Source organism: Musa acuminata, chromosome BXJ3-10 (assembly GCF_036884655.1).
Source record: "Musa acuminata AAA Group cultivar baxijiao chromosome BXJ3-10, Cavendish_Baxijiao_AAA, whole genome shotgun sequence".
NCBI classification, from domain to species: Eukaryota; Viridiplantae; Streptophyta; class Magnoliopsida; order Zingiberales; family Musaceae; genus Musa; species Musa acuminata.
Window position 1 is genome coordinate 11,909,331 of NC_088358.1, and position 21,301 is coordinate 11,930,631.

Below are 21,301 nucleotides of genomic sequence, written 5' to 3' on the forward strand. Positions count from 1 at the left end.
CCGTAGATAGTGCGACTGAATTTTGTTTCTTGGAAGTCCAAGAAACAAGTGCATGTCCTAAAAATTGGCATGTTCCGGATGTACTTTTTCTATCTATCCTGCATCCGCCAAAATCGGCATATGCATAAGCTATTAGATCGAATTTTTCAGATTTTGGATACCACAATCCTAAATTTGGAGTTCCTTTAAGATATCTAAATATTCTTTTAACACTCTTAAGATGACATAATTTAGGATTAGATTGAAACCTAGCGCAAAGTCCTACACTAAACATAATATCCGGTCTAGTCGCAGTGAGGTAGAGTAGACTACCTATTATTCCCCTATATGTTTTTTGATCGAAACTTTCACCATTTTCATCCATATCTAACTTAGTCGCAGTACTCATAGGGGTGTTTATTGCTTTTGAACTATCCATGTTAAATCGTTTTAACAATTCTAATGTATATTTGGATTGGTTAAGAAATATACCATCACTAAGTTGTTTGATTTGTAATCCCAAAAAGAAAGTTAATTCACCCATTAAACTCATTTCAAATTCAAGACTCATACATTTGGCAAATGATTCACATAGTGATTCATCCGAAGAGCCAAACACAATATCGTCAACATAAATTTGCACAATAAGAAAATTATTTTCAAAATATTTAATAAACAATGTAGTATCAACCTTGCCTTTGGTAAAATTATTTAAAATAAGAAAGGAACTAAGCCTTTCATACCAAGCTCTAGGAGCTTGTTTTAAGCCATAGAGAGTTTTAGTCAATTTGAATACATGATTAGGAAGAAGAGAATTTTCAAATCCAGGAGGTTGTTCAACAAATACTTCTTCGGAAATAAAACCATTCAAGAAAGCACTTTTAACATCCATTTGAAATAGTTTAAAATTATTACTACTAGCATAGGCAAGGAGCATCCTTATGGCTTCTAATTGAGCCACGGGAGCGAATGTTTCTTCGTAATCGATACCTTCTTCTTGGTTGAAACCTTTGGCCACTAATCTAGCCTTGTTTCTAACCACGATACCATTTTCGTCTTGCTTGTTTCTAAAGACCCACTTAGTACCTATGACTAAGTGGTCACTTGGTCTAGGAACAAGCTTCCATACCTCATTCCTCTCAAATTGGTTCAATTCTTCTTGCATTGCAATGATCCAAAAATCATCTTTTAAGGCTTCGTCAATGCATTTAGGTTCAATTTGAGAAAGGAAAGCGGCGTTAGCACAGAAATTTTTGAAAGAAGAACGAGTTTGAACCCCTTTTGATGTATCTCCTATAATTTGCTCTTTTGGATGAGCATCTACATACTTCCATTCTTTTGGTAAAGAAATTTCGGAAGAAGATGCATTCAAATGGCTATTTTGAGGAGAGGGTTCATTTAAATTCAAATTATCAAAACCAAGATCATCATCAAAATCATTTTTCTTTAAATCAAAAATTTCATTAAAAACTACATGAATAGACTCTTTAATTACTAAAGTTCTTTTATTAAAAACCCAAAAAGCTTTAGAAACGGAAGAGTAACCAAGAAAGATGCCTTCATCGGATTTAGCATCAAATTTTCCTAAAGCATCCCTTTCATTTAAAATAAAGCATTTACAACCAAAAACTTTAAAATAGGAGATGTTTGGTTTTTTGTTATTCCATAATTCATAGGGAGTTTTGGATAAGGATGGTCTTATTAGAACTCTATTCATGATGTAGCAAGCCGTATTTACGGCTTCGGCCCAAAAGTACTTAGGTAAACTATGTTCATTCAACAAAGTTCTTGCCATTTCTTGTAGGTTTCTATTTTTCCTTTCAACTACTCCATTTTGTTGAGGATTTCTTGGAGTTGAGAAGTTGTGATTGTACCCATTACTTTCGCAAAAATTTTGAAAGTCACGATTTTGGAATTCACCACCGTGATCACTCCGAATTGATGAAATCATGAAGCCTTTTTCGTTTTGAGTGAGTTTACAAAATTTAGAGAAACACTTGAAGCAATCACTTTTGTGAGCTAAGAAATAGGTCCAAGTGTATCTAGAGTAGTCATCCACAATCACAAAAGCATATTTGCTTCCACCTAGACTTGTTGTATCAATTGGTCCAAATAAGTCCAAATGGATCAATTGTAATGGTCTAGTAGTGCTAATTTGATTTTTTGGTTTGAAGCTTGTTTTTATTTGTTTGCCTAGTTGACATGCATCGCATACTTTGTCCTTAATAAACTTTATATTTGGAATTCCTCGTACTAATTCTTGAGATGAGATCTTAGATATTGTTTTCATGCTTGCATGGCCTAATCTCCTATGCTAAAGCCAAGCATCATCATTTACGGCGGAGAAGCACATTTCATTACTTAGTTCATCAAGATTGATGGTATAGATATTATTTTGTTTTAAAGCAATCATAGTCATGTTATGATTTGGTTTTTCAATAATGCACATATTTGATTCAAATCTAACGATGTAACCTTTATCGCATAGTTGACTAATACTCAAGAGATTATGTTTCAATCCATCAACTAGTAAGACATCATCAATGGAAAAATTAAATTTGTTACCAATAGTTCCCTTGCCAATGATTTTGCCCTTGTTGTTGTCTCCGAAGGTAACGTACCCTTCTTCTTTGCTAGTGAGCATAGAGAAATGAGATGGATCTCCAGTCATATGTCTTGAGCATCCACTATCGAGATACCATCTCTTGCTCCTAGCTTGTGGGTTTGTCTACAAAAGAGGATGATTTTTAGGTACCCATTTGATTTTGGGTGCCTCAAAAATTGATCCACTAACTTTGTTATTTATGATTAAATTCTTTATAGTTCCTTTAGGAACCCATATTAATTTTTGTGAACTAATTTTCCTAAATGGGCATTTGTAGGCAATATGTCCGGATTTGCAACAAAAGTTGCATTTCATATAAGAGGAAAAATGTAATGTAGGTCCTTTTATGAAAGTGGTAGGATTTTGATGTAATCCTTTTACAAATCCAATTCCATTTCTATTTGCGATGTGACCCTTGTGTGCAAGGATCATATCTAATCCTTTGCTACCAACCTTAAACTTGTTTAAGGTTTCCTTAAGAAGCAAATTTTCATTTTTTATTGCTTCTAAGTGCTCACACTTAGAGCATGGAGGAGTTTGAAGACTATCAAACTTATCTTGTAGCAAAGCATGCTCTTTCTTTAAGATACTTAACTTCTTGCTAACAGTTCTACATTCATCAAATAATTCATGAAAAGCGATAGATAGTTCTTCAGAAGATAAATCTTCATTAAATAAATCACATACCTCTTCTCCTAACGCCATTAGCGCGTAATGAGCAACTTGCTCGGTGTTGGACTCCTCTTCTTCGGATGCGCTTGAATCATCCCACGTTGCCTTGAATGCCTTCTTCTTTGATGTTCTTTTTTTGGCTTGAGGACAATCGTTCTTATAGTGTCCCGGTTTTTTGCATTCATAGCAAATCACTTGGTCCTTCTTTTGTTCAAATTTATTTTTTGTATTATTTTTAAATCTGTTCTTTCTTAAATATTTTTTAAACTTTTGAGTCAAAAGTGCAATGTCATTGTCACTGTCCTCATCGCTTGATGTTCCTTTCAAGTGGTCTTCTTGTGATTTGAGTGTCATATCCTTCCTGTTCTTTGGAAGGGGGTTCTCGAGTTCGTCATGAGCTTGACATGTCATTTCGTAGGTCATTAGAGACCCAATGAGTTCTTCAAGAGGGAATGCTTTAAGGTCTTTGGCCTCTTGAATGGCCGTAACTTTTGGATCCCAACTTTTAGGGAGGGATCTTAAGATTTTAGTTACTAGTTCAAAGTTAGTAAAATCTTTACCAAGAGCTTTGAGTCCATTGATGACATCCGTAAACCGGGTGTACATGTCTCCGATGGACTCACTTGGTTTCATTCGGAAAAGTTCGTAAGAGTGCACAAGGATGTTGATTTTGGACTCTTTCACTCGGCTAGTGCCTTCATGAGTGACCTCAAGAGTTCTCCAAATATCAAAAGCCGAATCACACATTGAAACACGATTAAATTCGTTTTTGTCTAGTGCACAAAACAAGGCATTCATAGCCTTTGCATTTAAAGCAAAAACCTTCTTCTCCGATTCATCCCATTCGCTCATCGGAAGAGAAGATTTTTGAAATCCATTCTCGATAATAGACCAAAGCTCAAAGTCCATAGAAATGAGAAAGATTCTCATGCGAGTCTTCCAATATGTGTAATCCGACCCATTAAACAAAGGTGGTCGTGCAATAGAATGGCCCTCTTGCATGCCGGAGTAAGCCATCTCTCTTGGGTATTAAACCAAATATGAGAGATAACCTTGCTCTGATACTACTTGTTAGGATCGGAGCGGCACTAAGAGGGGGGGGTGAATTAGTGCAGCGGATTAAAACTTCGATTTTAATCAAAATCTTTCGTACGTTAAGAACGAAACTTGAGAAATTTAACTTGAAGGTGTATTCTTGAAGTTGCGCAGCAAGAGTAATAAGGAACTAAAGTAGTAAGAAGATTTGCAGTAATGTAAATGATAATAATAAAAAGCAAACCAGAGATTACGCCAATTTTTAGAGTGGTTCAGTCAAATGACCTACTCCACTTGCGAGGCCCCTCTTCGATGAGGCTCCCACCTTCCACTAGCAAGTCTCTTGAAATGGAAGGGTAAACACCCCTCTTACAACCTTTTATAAGCAGCTCAACCTCTTACAAATTTTCAATAAGAAAGGAGGAGGAGAACTCTCTAGCAAATTGAAAACAAGACTTGCTAAGACTTTTTAAGACTTTTCTTTCAATCAAAATGCTTTTCAAAAGTTGTAACCTCAGCTGAGATTTGAGGGGTATTTATAGGCCTCAAGAGGATTCAAATTTTGGGCTCCAAAATTTGAATTCTCTTAGGGTTCCCGGTGCTGGCAGTTCCACCGCCCAGCCAGGCGGTGCCACCGCCCAGCGCTCGGGTGCTAGACGATGCAACCGCCCAGCCAAGGAGGTGTCACCGCCCAGCCAGGCGGTGCCACCGCCTGGCTCTCCAATTCATTTGTTTGGCTTAATTTTAGCCCAAACCAAATCTGACTTTGGGCCCAGTTGGCCCCTAACCAGGATATAGGATTATTTCTTAATCCTAATCCTAATTACAGGTGAACTACATAACACAAAAAAAACATCCTAAGCAAGTTTTTTTAACCGCGAACGTCGAGTCTTGTTCCGGCGAGCTTTCCGACGAACTTCTTCCGACGGACTCCCTGCAAGCTCCCAATCTTTGTGATGACTTTAACGAGTAGCCGAGCCTTCTTGGTGATCTCCGCGAGCCTCCGACGATTTCTTCGGCGAACTTCCGACACGTTCCCGATTTCTTCTCGGATGGTTCCGGCAGCATCTCCGATGATTCTTCGGTCTCTTAAACGTCCATCGAGCTCGACTCCGGTATCCTTGCTTTATGTTTTCTGGTTATCGTAGTTAATCCTGCACACTTAACTCAATAATATGGATTAGATCAATTAACCCACCAATTGATTATATCATCAAAATCCGAGATTCAACAGGCAGCGCCCTCGCCCCGCCGCACAGGCCGCCGCCAGCAGGGTGGCGGCGGCGGCAACAGCAGTAGAAAGAGGGAATTAGGGTTTTTTGGGAAAAAGACAATTTTACCCTTCGGAATTTGAGAAATTCCAGTTCCTGTCTTTTGTCCAAATTATGAAAATACCCTTAGGAATTGAGAAATTCCTTACATGTCCCTGATTTCAGAAAAATATTAATTAATTAAAAGGTTTAGTTGATTATTATTTTTATTATTATCTAGTAGTCCTACATGATGATGATTATTTATACATGTGATGTATGATGTGTGGACGGATGATCATGGACCGTGTGATGTGTGTACTTGTAATTATTATTATTGAGGTCTGCGAACCTCAATTATATTTCTCGTTTATTGTCGGGCCTGCGTGCCTATGATTAAGTTGTAATCACATGAGGAGGCGCAGCGGGAGCATGGATGCGATAGCGAGACCCACGAGACGGACTATCGTGATGCATGGAGATGCATCAAGATGTCGACAGAACCGACGAGGACGAGATGGACAATCACAGGGCATGGAGATGCACCGTTACACATATAGATCTTGATGTGAGTGATTAGGCCTATTGGCTCGGGCCTAATCATATTAGGTTGTGGTCCATGATCATCTAGTGTGATTGCTTATACACATACTAGATAAGTATATATATTTGCATGCGATGTAGATATATATTAAATATGTATATGTGTGACATGTCATATTAGGAAACCAAATCTTAGAAACATCTCTCGATAATATTAAGTCGGTAAACGTGAGGCAATTAGATTGACCCACGTGACCTTCCATCGTTATGAGTAGGAACCGATTCCCGGTGTAGGTTGAGTTGGTCGAGTCCCTCGAGACTCGCCTATATCGCGATTCGCTATCTTGCTTACGACATAGAGATGTCACCGGTGACCTGAGGGCATGGTATGCTTGGTCGAGTCCCTCGAGGGTATATCATCAAATCATACTCATCTTATAACGAAGGTGTTGACTTAACCGAGCATCATGGTTGGTCGAGTCCCTCGAGGCCATGGTGATTCGGAGGTCGAACAGGACGGGAATCACAAGGAGTTGTGATCGGCAAGAGTTGCCTACCTTTTAGGCTTAGTGTGATTGGTCGAGTCCCTCGAGGTTACACTAAGACGCTGATTGGATCCTGATCCCCACTAGAAGTCTGCTGGAGACTTCCGTTTTACGTGCTGAGGGTGTCGCGTGACTCGATAGTAAAATAGTGGGAGCATATTAAGATAGAAGTCCATATCTTGATAGTTTATTTCTTGCAAAATCTGCATGTTATTCATTTCTAATACATCTTTATTTTCAGAAAATGTCGCTTTCAAATCCCTTACGTGGCATACTTGATGTCAACCGCCTCACTGGTCCAAATTATATGGATTGGCTCCGTAACTTGAGAATTGTTCTCACAGCGGAAAAAATCGTGTATGTCCTTGATACAGTGATGCCTACGCCCGAAGAAGGGGCAAGCGAGGATGAGATCGCTCGCTACGTGAAGTACATTGATGACTCCACTCTTGCTCAGTGCTATATGTTGGGCTCTATGACTCAAGAGTTACAGAGACAACATGAAAAGATGGATGCCAGATCCATTCTCCTACATGTCCGCAAATTGTTTGAGGAACAGGGAAGGACTCAACGATATGAGATATCCAAGAGCCTTTTCCGTGCTAGGATGACTAAGGGGACACCGGTTCAGAACCATGTCCTAAAGATGATTGAGTGGATAGAGAAACTCACAGGTCTAGGAATGGTCCTAGAGGATAACTTGTGTGTGGACATTGTGCTTCAGTCTTTACCAGATTCCTTTTCATAGTTCATAATGAATTTTAATATGAACAAGCTTTAGGTGACTCTCCCAGAGCTCCTCAATATGTTGAGGGAGGCAGAGAGTACTATTAAGAAAGAGAAGCCAGTTCTCTACACTGGTGAGACCAGAAAGAAAAGGAAAGCAGAAAGGTCCCTTAAGAAGGGAAAGGGCAAGGGCAAACAAGGTAAAGCAAAGGTTGCTAAGAAAGACCCAACAAAGGATAAAGGCCAATGCTTCCACTGTGGTAAAGATAGGCACTGGAAGAGAAATTGCAAAGAGTACCTTGCAGAAAGGGCGAAACAAAAGCTTGATGAAGCTTCAGGTACATTCATGATCAATCTCCATTTGTCAAACTCTTATGATAACACATGGGTATTGGATACCGGTAGTGCTTATCATATATGCAATTCGTTGCAGGTTCTGGCAAGGCCTAGGAGACTAGAGAGAGGCGAGATGGAACTCAAGATGGGTAATGGAGCAAAAGTTGTTGTATTAGCTGTTGGCGAGGTCGCCCTACATCTGCCTAGTGGAGCTTTTATTGCATTAGATGCATGTTATTTTGTTCCTTCTATTATCAAAAACATTATCTCCATTTCATGTTTAACAGTTAGTGGATATAAATTTGTTTTTGAGAACAATGGTTGTTCGATATTATTAGATGATAAGATCATCACGAAAGGAACATTGCATAATGGTTTATTTATGTTAGACACCACTCCACATATCATGAATGTAAATGTGTCCAAAAGGAAACGAGATGAGTTGAACAGTGCATACCTGTGGCATTGTAGGCTAGGTCACATCCATGAAAAAAGGATTCAAAAGTTGCTAAATGATGGATATCTAGATCCATTCGACTATGTGTCATATGCAACTTGTGAGCCTTGCATTCGTGGAAAACTGACCAAATCTCCATTTAGTGGAACTGGAGAGAGAGCCACTGAGTTGTTGGAACTCATACATAGTGATGTATGTGGACCCATGTCAACTCATGCCATTGGAGGTTACTCCTACTTCATTACATTTATTGATGATTTCTCAAGATATGGATATGTGTACTTAATGAAGTACAAGTCCGAGGCCTTTGAGAAATTCAGAAAGTATAAGAATGAGGTGGAGAACCAGACTGGAAAGAGTATCAAAACTCTTCGATCAGATCGAGGATGTGAGTACTTAAGTACAGAGTTTACTCAGTTCCTCAAGGACCATGGGATATTATCCCAATGGACACCTCCTTATACACCTCAGCTCAATGGTGTCTTTGGAAGGAGGAATCGTACGCTATTAGATATGGTACGGTCCATGATGAGTTTCGCTGACCTACCCATCTTATTCTAGGGATATGCCCTAGAAACCGCAGCTTACCTTCTGAACAGAGTTCCAACTAAGTCGGTAGTGTCTACACCATATGAGATATGGAAAGGGAAGAAGCCTGATCTTAAGGTTGTTAAGATTTGGGGCTGCCCAGCCCGCGTTAAAAGACAACCCCGATAAGTTAAAATCAAGGACAGAGCGATGCATATTTGTGGGATACCCCAAGAAAACTTGTGGGTATTATTTCTATCATCTCGAGGACAAAAAGGTCTTTGTAGCTAAGAGAGTAGTGTTCCTTGAGAAGGAACATATTCTTGGCAGAGACAGTGGGAGAATGATAGAGTTGAGCGAAGTTAGAGAACTAAGCTCAAGCACCACTCTACAGCCCAAGTCTGTTCAGGTACCTAATACACAAGTTTCAACTTTACGTAGGTCTGATAGAGTATCTCATCCTCCTGAGAGATATGTGGGACATATTAGAGGAGAGGATGCTGAGGATATTGATCCTCAGGCCTACGAGGAGGCTATTATGAGTATAGACTCCGGGAAGTGGCAAGAAGCCATGAATTCTGAGATGGATTCTATGTACTCCAATAAGGTTTGGAACCTAGTTGATGCGCCCGAAGGTATTGTACCCATCGGTTGCAAATGGATCTTTAAGAAAAAGATCGGAGTAGATGGAAAGGTAGAGACCTATAAAGCAAGGCTAGTGGCTAAGGGGTATCGTCAAAGGCAAGGTGTTGACTACGACGAAACTTTCTCACCCGTAGGAATGCTAAAATCCATAAGAATTCTATTGGCTATTGCAGCACACTATGATTATGAGATCTGGCAGATGGATGTGAAAACCGCATTCCTGAACGGGAACCTCGAGGAGGAGGTGTATATGATGCAACCTGAGAGATTCGTGTCCAAGAACTGCCCAGATAAGGTGTGTAGGCTGCTTAGATCCATTTATGGACTAAAGCAAGCTTCCCGAAGTTGGAACATAAGATTTGATGAGGCAATCAGATCTTATGACTTCGTTAAGAACGAAGATGAGCCTTGTGTATACAGGAAGGTAAGTGGGAGCGCTATTACCTTTTTGGTGTTATATGTGGATGACATCCTCATCATTGGGAATGATGTAGGAATGCACTCCACAGTAAAGACTTTGTTATCTAGACACTTCTCCATAAAGGACTTAGGGGAAGCATCCTATATCATGGGGATTAGAATCTATAGAGATAGATCCAAGAGGATGCTTGGCTTGTCCCAGTCCAGGTACATAGAAACCATTGTCAAAAGGTTTGGCATGGAAAATTCCAAAGGGCAAACATGAATATGATACCTTATGCCTCAGCAATAGGGTCTATCATGTATGCCATGCTATGTACTAGGCCTGATATAGCGCATGCTCTGAGTGTCATGAGCAGGTATCAGGCGGATCCAGGCTTGGAGCACTGGAAAGCAGTAAAGTGTATCCTTAAGTACTTGAGAAGGACTAAGGATCTTTTACTAGTATATGGAGGTAATAGCCTTAAGGTTGAAGGTTACACTGACTCAAGTTTTCAGTCTGATGTCGATGATAGCAAGTCGAATTCAGGGTATGTGTACACCTTGAATGGAGGAGCAGTGTGCTGGAAGAGTTCCAAGCAAGATACCACTGCTGACTCGACCACAGAGGCGGAGTACATTGCCGCATTAGATGCAGCAAATGAGGGAGTCTAGATGAAGAAGTTCATCACAGATTTGGGAGTCGATACAGATAGCGACAAGTCGACTTCCTTATATTGCGACAACTATGGGGTGATTACTCAAATAAGGGAACCCGGGTCTCATCAGAAGTGTTCTGAAGAGGTTCCAGCTTATAAGAGAGATCGTAACCCGAGGAGATGTAGTAGTGGAAAGAGTTCCATCCGAAGATAACATTGCAGATCCACTGACAAAGCCGTTGTCTCAGATTGTCTATGAGCATCACAGGAGTCTGATGGGGATCAGACACATAGGTGATTGGCTTTAGGTCAAGTGGGAGATTGCTAGTTATAGGTGCCCAGCAAGCCAATCACGTGAGTGATGGCACGTGTGACTTGATACAGAATCTTTTTGCTTATTATATTTTGGCGTATATCACTTTATAACTATTGCATAAATGCATATATATATTGTGATGTCCTTGGATTTGTGCAATGGGAATCGGATCGTGATGAGATTACAATAATGAGATCGATTCACCTTTAAACACATATCCTAAATAATCCCGGTCATAGGTTACTCGAGAGGGACATCGTGATAACCGGATAGACTGGTGTGCTGTATACCCGTCCATATGATGGATGCAGCTGGTCTTATAGCTGCTCGTGTAGGGACACTAGGGATACAGTACAGGTGCTCATTGGAGAATGAGTTCACTGATTGATCCGCTTACGGAATGCTGGATGGTTGATGATGCCTTATTGTCAGACAGTGATTCCGTAGTCCTAGTGGTGTATCTGGTCCTTAGACTTGAGACACCAAGGATGTCCTGTATGAGTGCTCCACTCTTTGATACCAGACTTATAGGTTTGGCTGTCCCCAGATCTAGTACAGCTGGTCATTGGGAGTGGTAGTCGACCTTACGAGGGCTATTGAGTGTCAATAGAGGATCATCCACTCTCGGCGGCATAAGAGGAATATCCTATGTGTTCTTGCTCAGACAAATCCCTGGCCAGGGTCATTCGGGTTGAGAGAGAAAGAGTTCTCTAGGAGAATCCGATTAGAGCGAGACTCGAGTAGAAACCGTATGGGTCTGACAGCACCATGCTCGATATACGGTCTCTGGGATATTAGATGGATGAGGGACTATAGGTACATGGTAACTGAGGACAGACAGGTCCAACGGATTGGATTCCCCTGTATCGTCTGGGGACTATGGCGTAGTGGCCTAGTACGTCCGTAGTCGATGAGTCGAGTGAATTATTACAGAGATAATAATTCACTGAGTTAGAAGGAGTTCTAACAGGTATGACTCACGGCCAGCTCGATATTGGGCCTAGAGGGTCACACACATATGGTAGGCATTGCGATGAGTAGAGGTTCGGATATGAGATATCCGACGGAGCCCTTGTCTTATTGGATGCAGATCCAATACCCACTAAGGAAGGACCCATTAGGGTTTGACACGGGATCTCTATAAATAGGAGGGATTCACAGCCTCATAGGCTAGAGTCTTTGCTTGCTTTTCCTATTCTCCTCTCCCTCTCCACCTGAGAGTAGGCCTAGAGTTTTGAGGAGCGTCGTCGCAACCCTACTGTGTGGATCACCGTTAGAGAGGAGGATGCTTGACCTCCTTCACCCTCTCCTAAGGATCTGCAAGGAAACAGGGATATATGATCTCCCTAGGTAACACAATCTCTATACGCAGTTTTGTGTTTTGCAGATTTTTGCGCACCAATCTTCGCACCACGACGAACATCTTTTTGGGAATCGGGGATTTTTGTTTTCTTGTTCTTCCGCTGCGCATATGATGTCGCCCCCCCAGTGATTTCGCAACAGCAACTAGGTAGCGCCAAGAGTTTGGCGCCACCTGAGATGGCGAAATCCGCCAGAGAGATAGGCAAGACACGATAAGAGGATGAAGAGGAAAATGCAAACCCACCTCCAGAGCATCAAGGGACAAGGCGAAGCCCTTCGGGACTGGGTCGTATGCCCGCTGGCCCGACTAAGGGGCGCTGAGGATATGATCCTCTGGGATACTATAGCGCTCCCGGAGTCCCCCCAGCGAAGGCTCGCTCACGATGGAGTCGATATCATGCGGCCACATCAAAGCCTCAAGGGCTCGAGCCGCTTCCCCGTCAGAAGACTCAATAGGGAACGGAGGGGGATTTCCCTCCCTAGCTCCGAGGGTAGGAGAAGAAGGAGAGGAAGAGGGGGAAGAAAAGGGCGACATCTCAACTGACCTTAGAAAGAGGAAAAGACTACGCAGAAGTCCAAGGAGAGGACTAGGGAGGCGACAGTAGAACTCGAAGGAGGAAACACAGCAGCGAACGATGGAGGCGAAGTATGGCACCCGCTATTTAAAAGGGATGTCCCGCCAGAACCGACGTCCTTTCACCTCCCGAGAGCGGGCGGTAGCCCACCCGCGCACGTGCGTAGCCATCACGTCACATCGGAAGACACCCAAAGGCGCACCGCCTTAATGAAGGCCTGACGTGGCAACCCCGCTGAAGCGGCAACAACCGGACACCTCGACCTCGACGCCCGAAGACGCGCGGCCAACTCCCCCTTCCAGGAGATACAATTAAATGCGGTAGCTTTTTTATCCCTGCCGCCGCAAAAATTTAAAGCAACCCGAGATCACACCTGCACGGTAGCCCGCCTGCGTTGTGCTCTTCGGCCCTCGACTGCATGTCGCCCGAGACCACACCTACGCGGTAGCCCGCCTGCGTTGTGCTCCTCGGCCCTCGGCTGCACGCCGCCCGAAATCACACCTGCGCGGTAGCCCGCCTGTGTTGTGCTCCTTGGTCCTCGGTTGCACGCCACCCGAGATAACACCTGCGCGGTAGCCCGCCTGCGTTGTGCTCCTCGGCCATCGACCGCACGCCACCCGAGATCACACCTGCGCGGTAGCCCGCCTGCATTGTGCTCCTCGGCCCTCGACTGCACGCCACCCGAGATCACACCTGCGCGGTAGCCCGCCTACATTGTGCTCCTCGGCCCTCGGCTGCACGCCACCCGAGATCACACCTGCGCGGTAGCCTGCCTACGTTGTGCTCCTCAGCCCTCGGCCGCACGCCACCCGAGATCACACCTGCGCGGTAGCCCGCCTGCGTTGTGCTCCTTGGCCCTCGGCTGCACGCCGCCCGAAACCGCACCTGCGCGGTAGCCCGCCTGCGTTGTGCTCTTCGGTCCTCGGCTGCACGCCACCCGAGATCACACCTGCGCGGTAGCCCGCCTGCGTTGTGCTCCTCGACCCTCGGCTACACGCCACCTGAGATCACACCTGAGCGGTAGCCCGCCTGCGTTGTGCTCCTCGGCCCTCGGTTGCACGCCACCCGAGATCACACCTATGCGGTAGCCCGCCTACGTTGTGCTCCTCGGCCCTCGACTGCACGCCACCCGAGACCACACCTGCGCGGCCAGCCTGCTTGTGCTGTGCTCCTCGGCCATCATCGGCCCCTTGACCCCCGAGTCCAACTCTGCTCAGCCGGCCCACCTGCGCCGCGCCCCTCGGGTCCGCGTGGCCAGCCCACCGGAAGCCAGAAGCCATGCATCGGACCCCCTACATGCACAAACCGACGCATAGCTCCTTTCGGGGGGGGAGGGGGGGGGGAGTATGATAGGGGTAAAAACAGATTTGACGTAACACACCGGATTTGACGTAATACATCACGACGTCAGCCCCCCCTGGACGACACACTGCTCCAGGGGGCGAGCATTAACACCAACCTAATGTGCACCCTCACTCACCATGCCCAGATGACCTCATCGCCTGACCCCGCACGACCGGCCGAGGCAGGGGAAGGCGTCGACTGAGGCTCGCCATGCCCTGCGGCAGCTCGGCCTTCCACGCAACGCCCACAACGACGACAGGCGCCATCAGAGGTACGGCCCTGCCCCGGTAGGATGGCACATCAGGTAACATCAAACTCACCTATAAATACTCCCAGGCTCCAAATGAACTGGGCAAGCGGACAGAAGCATGACTTCACCCAAAATCTCCTCTCCCAATCACTGACTTGATCGTCGGAGGGGTCGGGCCGAACCGTCGACCCGACCTGTGTGCAGGTACTCAACCGAAGCCGACCCAACCCGGCATCACGAAGCATTCCAGCCAGATCCCCCATAATCGACCGCCACAAGATCCCGAGAGGAGTCGCGCTTGATCCCAACCGTTCGGACCCTTGAACCAATCGCGTCGACCCCAAGGTCACGACAAAAAAAGTTACTTACCATAATAGTACCGCTAGTCTCGGTGGTGGTACCATGCATACATAGTCTTTGAGACTATGTCAGGTGGTAGTACCACTAGATTAAGCGGTGGTCTTGCCTAGTGGTAAGGTGTGAGGCAATGGTATCGCCCAACACAAGAGGTGGTACCGCTAGAACCTAAGAAACCCAAGATGAGACTTTATTCAGCTCTAAATTTGAAACCATTTAGGATCTATAAATACCCTAGCTATTCCTACATAGAGTAGCAAGAATTGAGCATGAAATTGAGTTGAAAAAGGGAAAAAGAACAATTAAAAAAATTAAAAAACTCTCTTAGGATTTAGGATCATTTCTTCCTAATATTTAGAAGTTCGTCTAAATGGAGAAGTGAGGTCTACGAAAGAGAGGCTTGTAAGGGTGTCTCTTAAACCTGTGAAAAATAAAAAGAGTGTAAAAGGGTAGTTGATCTTCACCCATTGAAGGAAGATCGGTAGTGGAAGCCGGTGGCCTTGAATGAAGAGGAATCGGGAGTGGATATAGGTCACAATGATTGAACCACTACAAAAATCTGGTTTACATTTCTATTTTGCTCTTTCCTTTTCTTGCAAACTACTTTACTTTCACTATGCTTCGGTACGCTTTCAAGTTAAACATATTTCGTATATGGGCTTTGTCGAAATGATTTTATCGAATGAGATTTTCGACTCGATTTGATTTTTATCACTGCACTTATTCACACACCCACCACACACACACGCCCCCCCCCCCTTCCCCTCCCCTCTTAGTACTGACTCGATCCTAAAAGTTAGTATTAGAGCTATGTTTTTCTCATTTGGTTTATCACCCAAGAGAAATGACTCTTTTCAACTTTCAAGAGGGTCACTCTATCATTCGTCCTCCTATGTTCAATGGGATGGAGTACATGCATTGGAAAACTCGAATGAGAGTTTTTTTGCTTTCTTTGAACTTTGATTTATGGAATATTGTTGAGCTTTGGTTTTTAAACTCCCTCTAAACCTATGAATGAATGGAATGACTTCAAGAAAAAATTATTTTCTTTAAATGTTAAAGTGATGAATGCTTTGTTTTGTGCCATAGATAAAAATGAATTTAATCAAGTTTTTATTTGCAAAATGACTTATGAGATTTAGCACACACTTGAAATCACACACGAAGGCACTAATAGAGTTAAATATTCTACGATAAATCTTTTGATGTGTGATTTTGAGTTGTTTCAAATGAAGCCAAGCGAAACTATCGTTGGCATGTACACCCGTCTTATGGACATCATCAATAGTTTCAAAAGTCTTGATAAATATTTTTGTAATTTTGAACTTTTTAACAAAATACTAATATCCCTTCTAGAAAGTTGAGATCTAAAAGTAATGGCAATACAAGAAACAAAGGACCTAAACAACCTTGCTCTTAAAGAACTTATCGGGACATTAATGACCTATGAAATGATGTGCAAGGCACATGATGAACTTGATGAATATGAGAACAACCTTCCAAAGAACAGGAAAGATTTGGCACTTCGAACAATAGAAGACTACTCGAGAGAAAGCTCATGTAATGATAACATAGAACTCCTCACAAGTAAATTTATAAAACATGAAACTAGTGCATCCGAAGATGATAAGCAAACCAACAAAGGCAAGGTGGCGAACTACGCCTTAATGACTTTCGTCAAAAAGGTAAGCAACTCAATCGAATCTCTTTTTTCTTACCATGAAATTACTTAGTGCCTTTGATGATTAGTTTTACATATATATATATATATATATATATATATATATATGATCATGACAATTGCATGTTTTGTAATAATACTTACACATCAAATAAGATTATTTCCTTATTTGTTATAAGAAACAATTATGTGTATCTTGATGATTTTGTATTGCTTTTCAATTTTAAACATGATGGATGGTTTTCGTATGAAAAGCTTGAGTATACTTATTTGAAATCAATCACATAAAATGAAACATATAAAAAAGATAATGTATTATCATTAGAATTAAAATGATAAATCAAATCTCTTGTTTAAAGAAGTCTTATGTTTAATGTATTATATTTTTGTCATGATGATGAAATTTATTTTTTGGTCTTAAACGATGATGCATGTTTTAATTTGGTGTAAAAAACTTGGGCATGCTTGTGTGAAATAAATCACATAAATTCAAACAAAAAAAAGGAGGAAAATATTTTTCTTAAGAATTTCTCAATCCCTATTTTATTAAGTTTTCAAAAAGGAGAGATTGATGAATATGTTTGTATCATATTTGATGATTTTACATTTTCAAACTATGCATGATGAGTTTGAATGCACCAATGGACAATCTTTTGGTCACACGAATTATTATTCCTTCACTTAATACTCTTTTTTTTTTATGATTCATGATGAATTGAGATATATTATACATGAACCTATTTCTCCTATTCTTCTTCTTGTCATTTACTAAAGAGGAGAATTTTCTATATGAATCATGAATTTTTTTAAAATTATAAGTATTTTTTTTAATTGAGGCATTATGCATGAATCAAGTTCTCATGTGAATCTATCTACATTGCCTTCATTGAGTTTTTCAAAAAGTGATTTTGATGATGATTTTGGATCTATTTTCGTATGACTAATGAGATGATATATCTAACTTAATCATTTATCATATTTATGACTTTTGATATGTTCAACATGACATATCTTTCTTGATATGCATATGATTCACTCTTTTAAGAGAATGTTTGTCAAATCATGATAAGTTGCTAATTTCTTTATATAAATCAAGATTTTTCATTATTCTCCTATGATTCTACTTGCTATATATTAAAGAGAAGCTTTATTCAAGTTATGATCTTGATTTCTCATAGTTATAATTTGAATTATCTATTGAATGAATCAAGATTGTTTTCTATTTAAAAAGAGATTTTTCGAAATGATTCATGGACTTTTGGGTTCATTACTTGATTTTTCATTCGTTTATGTGATGGTTAAAATATTTGTACCTTTGAATTCTTCCCTTCTTTTATTTTTTTCCTTTAATGACAAAGGGGGAGAAAATAAATTATGAATATTTGGTATCATGATCAAAATGTTGATTTAATGCATGAAGTAATCAATGCTTAAAAATTTTAATGTCTTAGCATCATTAATGTTATGCCCAAAATGTTAGGATCAAGAGCGGCACTAAGAGGGGGGTGAATTAGTACAACGAAAAAATCATTGATTTTAAAAAATATTTATTTCAATTAAATTCATTTCGAAAAGATATTGAACTTGAAAGCATTCGTAAGAATGTAAAGAGAAAGTTAAGGAAGATTGTAGTAATGTAAATTGCTCAAATAGAAATGTAAACCAGAATTTAGAGTGATTCGGTCATTGTGACCTACATTCACTTCTGATTCCTCCTCCGTTGAGGTCACTGGTGTCCATTAATGGTCTTCCTTCAATAGGCAAAGACCAACCATCTTTTACAGCTCTTTCTACTTTTACCAAGTTTAGGAGATTACCCTTACAAGCCTCACTCCTCTTTCTTGGATAGTTACAAAGCTATGAGAGGGAGGGGAGGACTCTTCTCACTTTTACAACAATTTAACATCCCAAAAATTTAAGATTATATTCACACTTTCATGTCATTTCATGCAGAAAAGGGTGGAGTATTTATAGGCCTCAATGGCTTCCAAATTGGAGCAAAAATATAACTTCTCTAGATTTCGGGGTACTAGCGATACCACTGCCATTATTGGGTGGTACTACCGCCTGCAGACTGACACTGGACGGTACCACCACTTAGTCTGGGTAGTATGACCGCCTGACAGAGCTCAGAGACTGAGCTCTAGCGGTACCACCACCTAACAGCATTAACTGTCGGTAGTACCACCGCCTATAACACTTGGGAGACCGAGTATCAAGCAGTGCCACCGTCAGCCATAATTTTATATACTGAATGGGCTATTCAATCTGGCACAATTCGACCTTGTTAAGGGCCCAATTGGCCCCTAACTGAGTTAGTGGGATTACCTCCCGATCCTAACTCAACTAATGTTTTAACTACGATTAAGGCAAGCAATTAGTTCGGTATGTTGATTTTTCTCTCAACGATCCTCCGGCGAACTTCTCGGCGAGTCTTCTGGCGTGCTTCTAGAGAACTCCTGACGAACTCTCGGCGATCTTCCGATGAACTCTCGGTGATCTTCCTATGAGCTTTCGGCGAACTCTCGACGAACTCTCGACGAACTCTCGGTGATCTTCCGATGAGCTTTCGGCAAACTCCTGACGAACTCTTAGTGATCTTCCGATGAACTCTTAGTGATCTTCAAACGAGCTCTCGACGAGCTCCCGACATACTTCCAGTACATCATCTGAATCTTTGACTCTAGTCCATCATCTACTTTATGCCTTACCGCTATCGTAGTTAATCATGTACACTTATTTTAATACATAGATTAGGTCAAACAATTTACCAATTGATTTCATCATCAAAATCCGAGATTCAATAATCTCCCCCTTTTTTATGATGACAACTAATTGGTAAAGGAATTCACCTTAACTCCCCCTATCTATATGCCCTACTTGAGAAAAGACACTCTTGAATTCAAGGCCTTTGAATTCAAGCATCAAATTGTTAAGTTATATTCAATATGCATAATATGATACTTATCATAATTCACCAATTTAGAATATGATACCACGTATCCAGTTTCAAATTTCGAAAGATGATATGAATGTGGAATCTAGCAAGATATCAATTGTAAATAGTAGGTTAAGCTCATGATACCTCATCATAACATTTTGATATGAAATCAAGCATGATAAAACATTTACAAGTAATCATGCCACAATACATTTTAAGCCATTAAGATATTACATGTATGATTTTATCACTACATGCATGATAAAGTAGTCTTACAATGCATGAAACATCATCATTATATTGCATGGTAACATTCAAAAGTTTACAATATTAAGAATCTGATATTGCATCATTGTATGGTAACATTAAAATTTCACTCCATCAAAAGTTCTTAATATTTAAGAGATCACAACATTATCAAAATGAATACAACATCACAACATCAAAGTGAACACAATATCAAAGTGAACATAACAACAATCAGAGAGATTCCATCAACTTCTCCCCCTTTGTCATTAGCAAAAAGACACACATTAGCTATTCAGGTGGAGGTAAGTCAAAATGTCTAAATAAAGTGTTAAGTTGTCGATGAATCTGCTTCAACTCAGTTAAATTTGATCTTGACATTGTTCAAATCAATCCATTCGAGTCTCTATGTCATCGGTAGATTAGGGGGGTGCTTACTCTGCTAGAGGTGTTTCCTTAAAGGTATCAGTATGAGGAGATTGATTTCCCCTAAATATAGGTGTTTCAGGTTCTGGATTAGGTGAGAGGGGATCAATCCTTCTAGGTAATTTAGTCTATATCTTATTTCTGAATATACACCTTAATCTTCGTAGTATGTTTCTATTTATGACATTAAATCTATCTAGGTTTATAACTTCTTCGTCACGTGAGAAAACTATGTCATAAGTGTGAATTAGTCTTATGATCAGGCCACCATATGGAAGCATCATATCCTTTTTTGATAGTTCAATCATATTTTTTTATATTAGGTAGCCAAAACAATTTTCATGTCCTTTCATAATCCAATACATTGTTCATATTTCCATATTTTGTGATATTATGTAACCAAAACAATTTTCATGTCCTTTCATAATCCAATACATTATTCCTATTTCCATTTGGTTAACTTCATCATGATGATATTGTTTTGAAATTATAATACTTATCAAGATGTGATGAAGTAGTTTGGTGTTGAAATGTAGTAAATGTTCATAGCTTTATGGAAGAATAGACAAGTTAGGATTACCAAAGATGGTTCATAAGGCTTAAGAATAAGAGGCCCCAACTGATGCTTCATCCATTGTCCTCTAAAATAATAACCTATTTCTTTCTTTGTAATTCCAATGAGGCTACAAATTACACTATCCGTAATGGGTATATGATGTCCTAAGAGAAAAGTGGAGACCCTATTGTGTTCATCCACATACAAGTTATTATAGAATAATCCAACAAGTCTACGATAGATAGGTTCATATATTTGAATGATTGGGAGGATATTTAGGTTAGCAAACCATTGAATAGGTTCCAAATCACTTAATTCTTCCAAATCAATATATTTACCCTTGTGAACATTTCTAGACTCTATGGTTGGAAATTTAAGGGCATGTTGATGAGAATAAAAAAGTAGGGAGTCATAGGTTTCATCTAATCTTCTCTTTCCTTTGTCCCCTGAGAATCTTCTAGAAGTCATGGAGACTACAATTATGAAGACAAATAAGAGGCAAGAATAAGTAATACAAAGGGGGAAATCAATTTAGTTTAAGGATTAACTTAGTAGTTATTCCTTCTTGTGATCACCAAAAGGATGTTTGAGATTGATCCTTGATTCAGTAGAAAAATGAGGATTTTTTTGAGTTTCTAAAGGGAGAGCAAGAGGATCAAGAGGTTTGGCGTATTTTGAAAAGGTGTAGAATGATTTGGGGTCAGTTCTACCGTCGGCCCTAGCTTGTTCTTTATATAGGGCAGGTTGCAAGCGGTGGCATCGCTAGCTGGGTGATGCCACTGCCTACAACCCGTGAGCACTGACAGTGCTATCGCTAACTGGGCGGTGTCACTGCCTACAGGCAGTGAGCATTGCTTGCATTGTGATG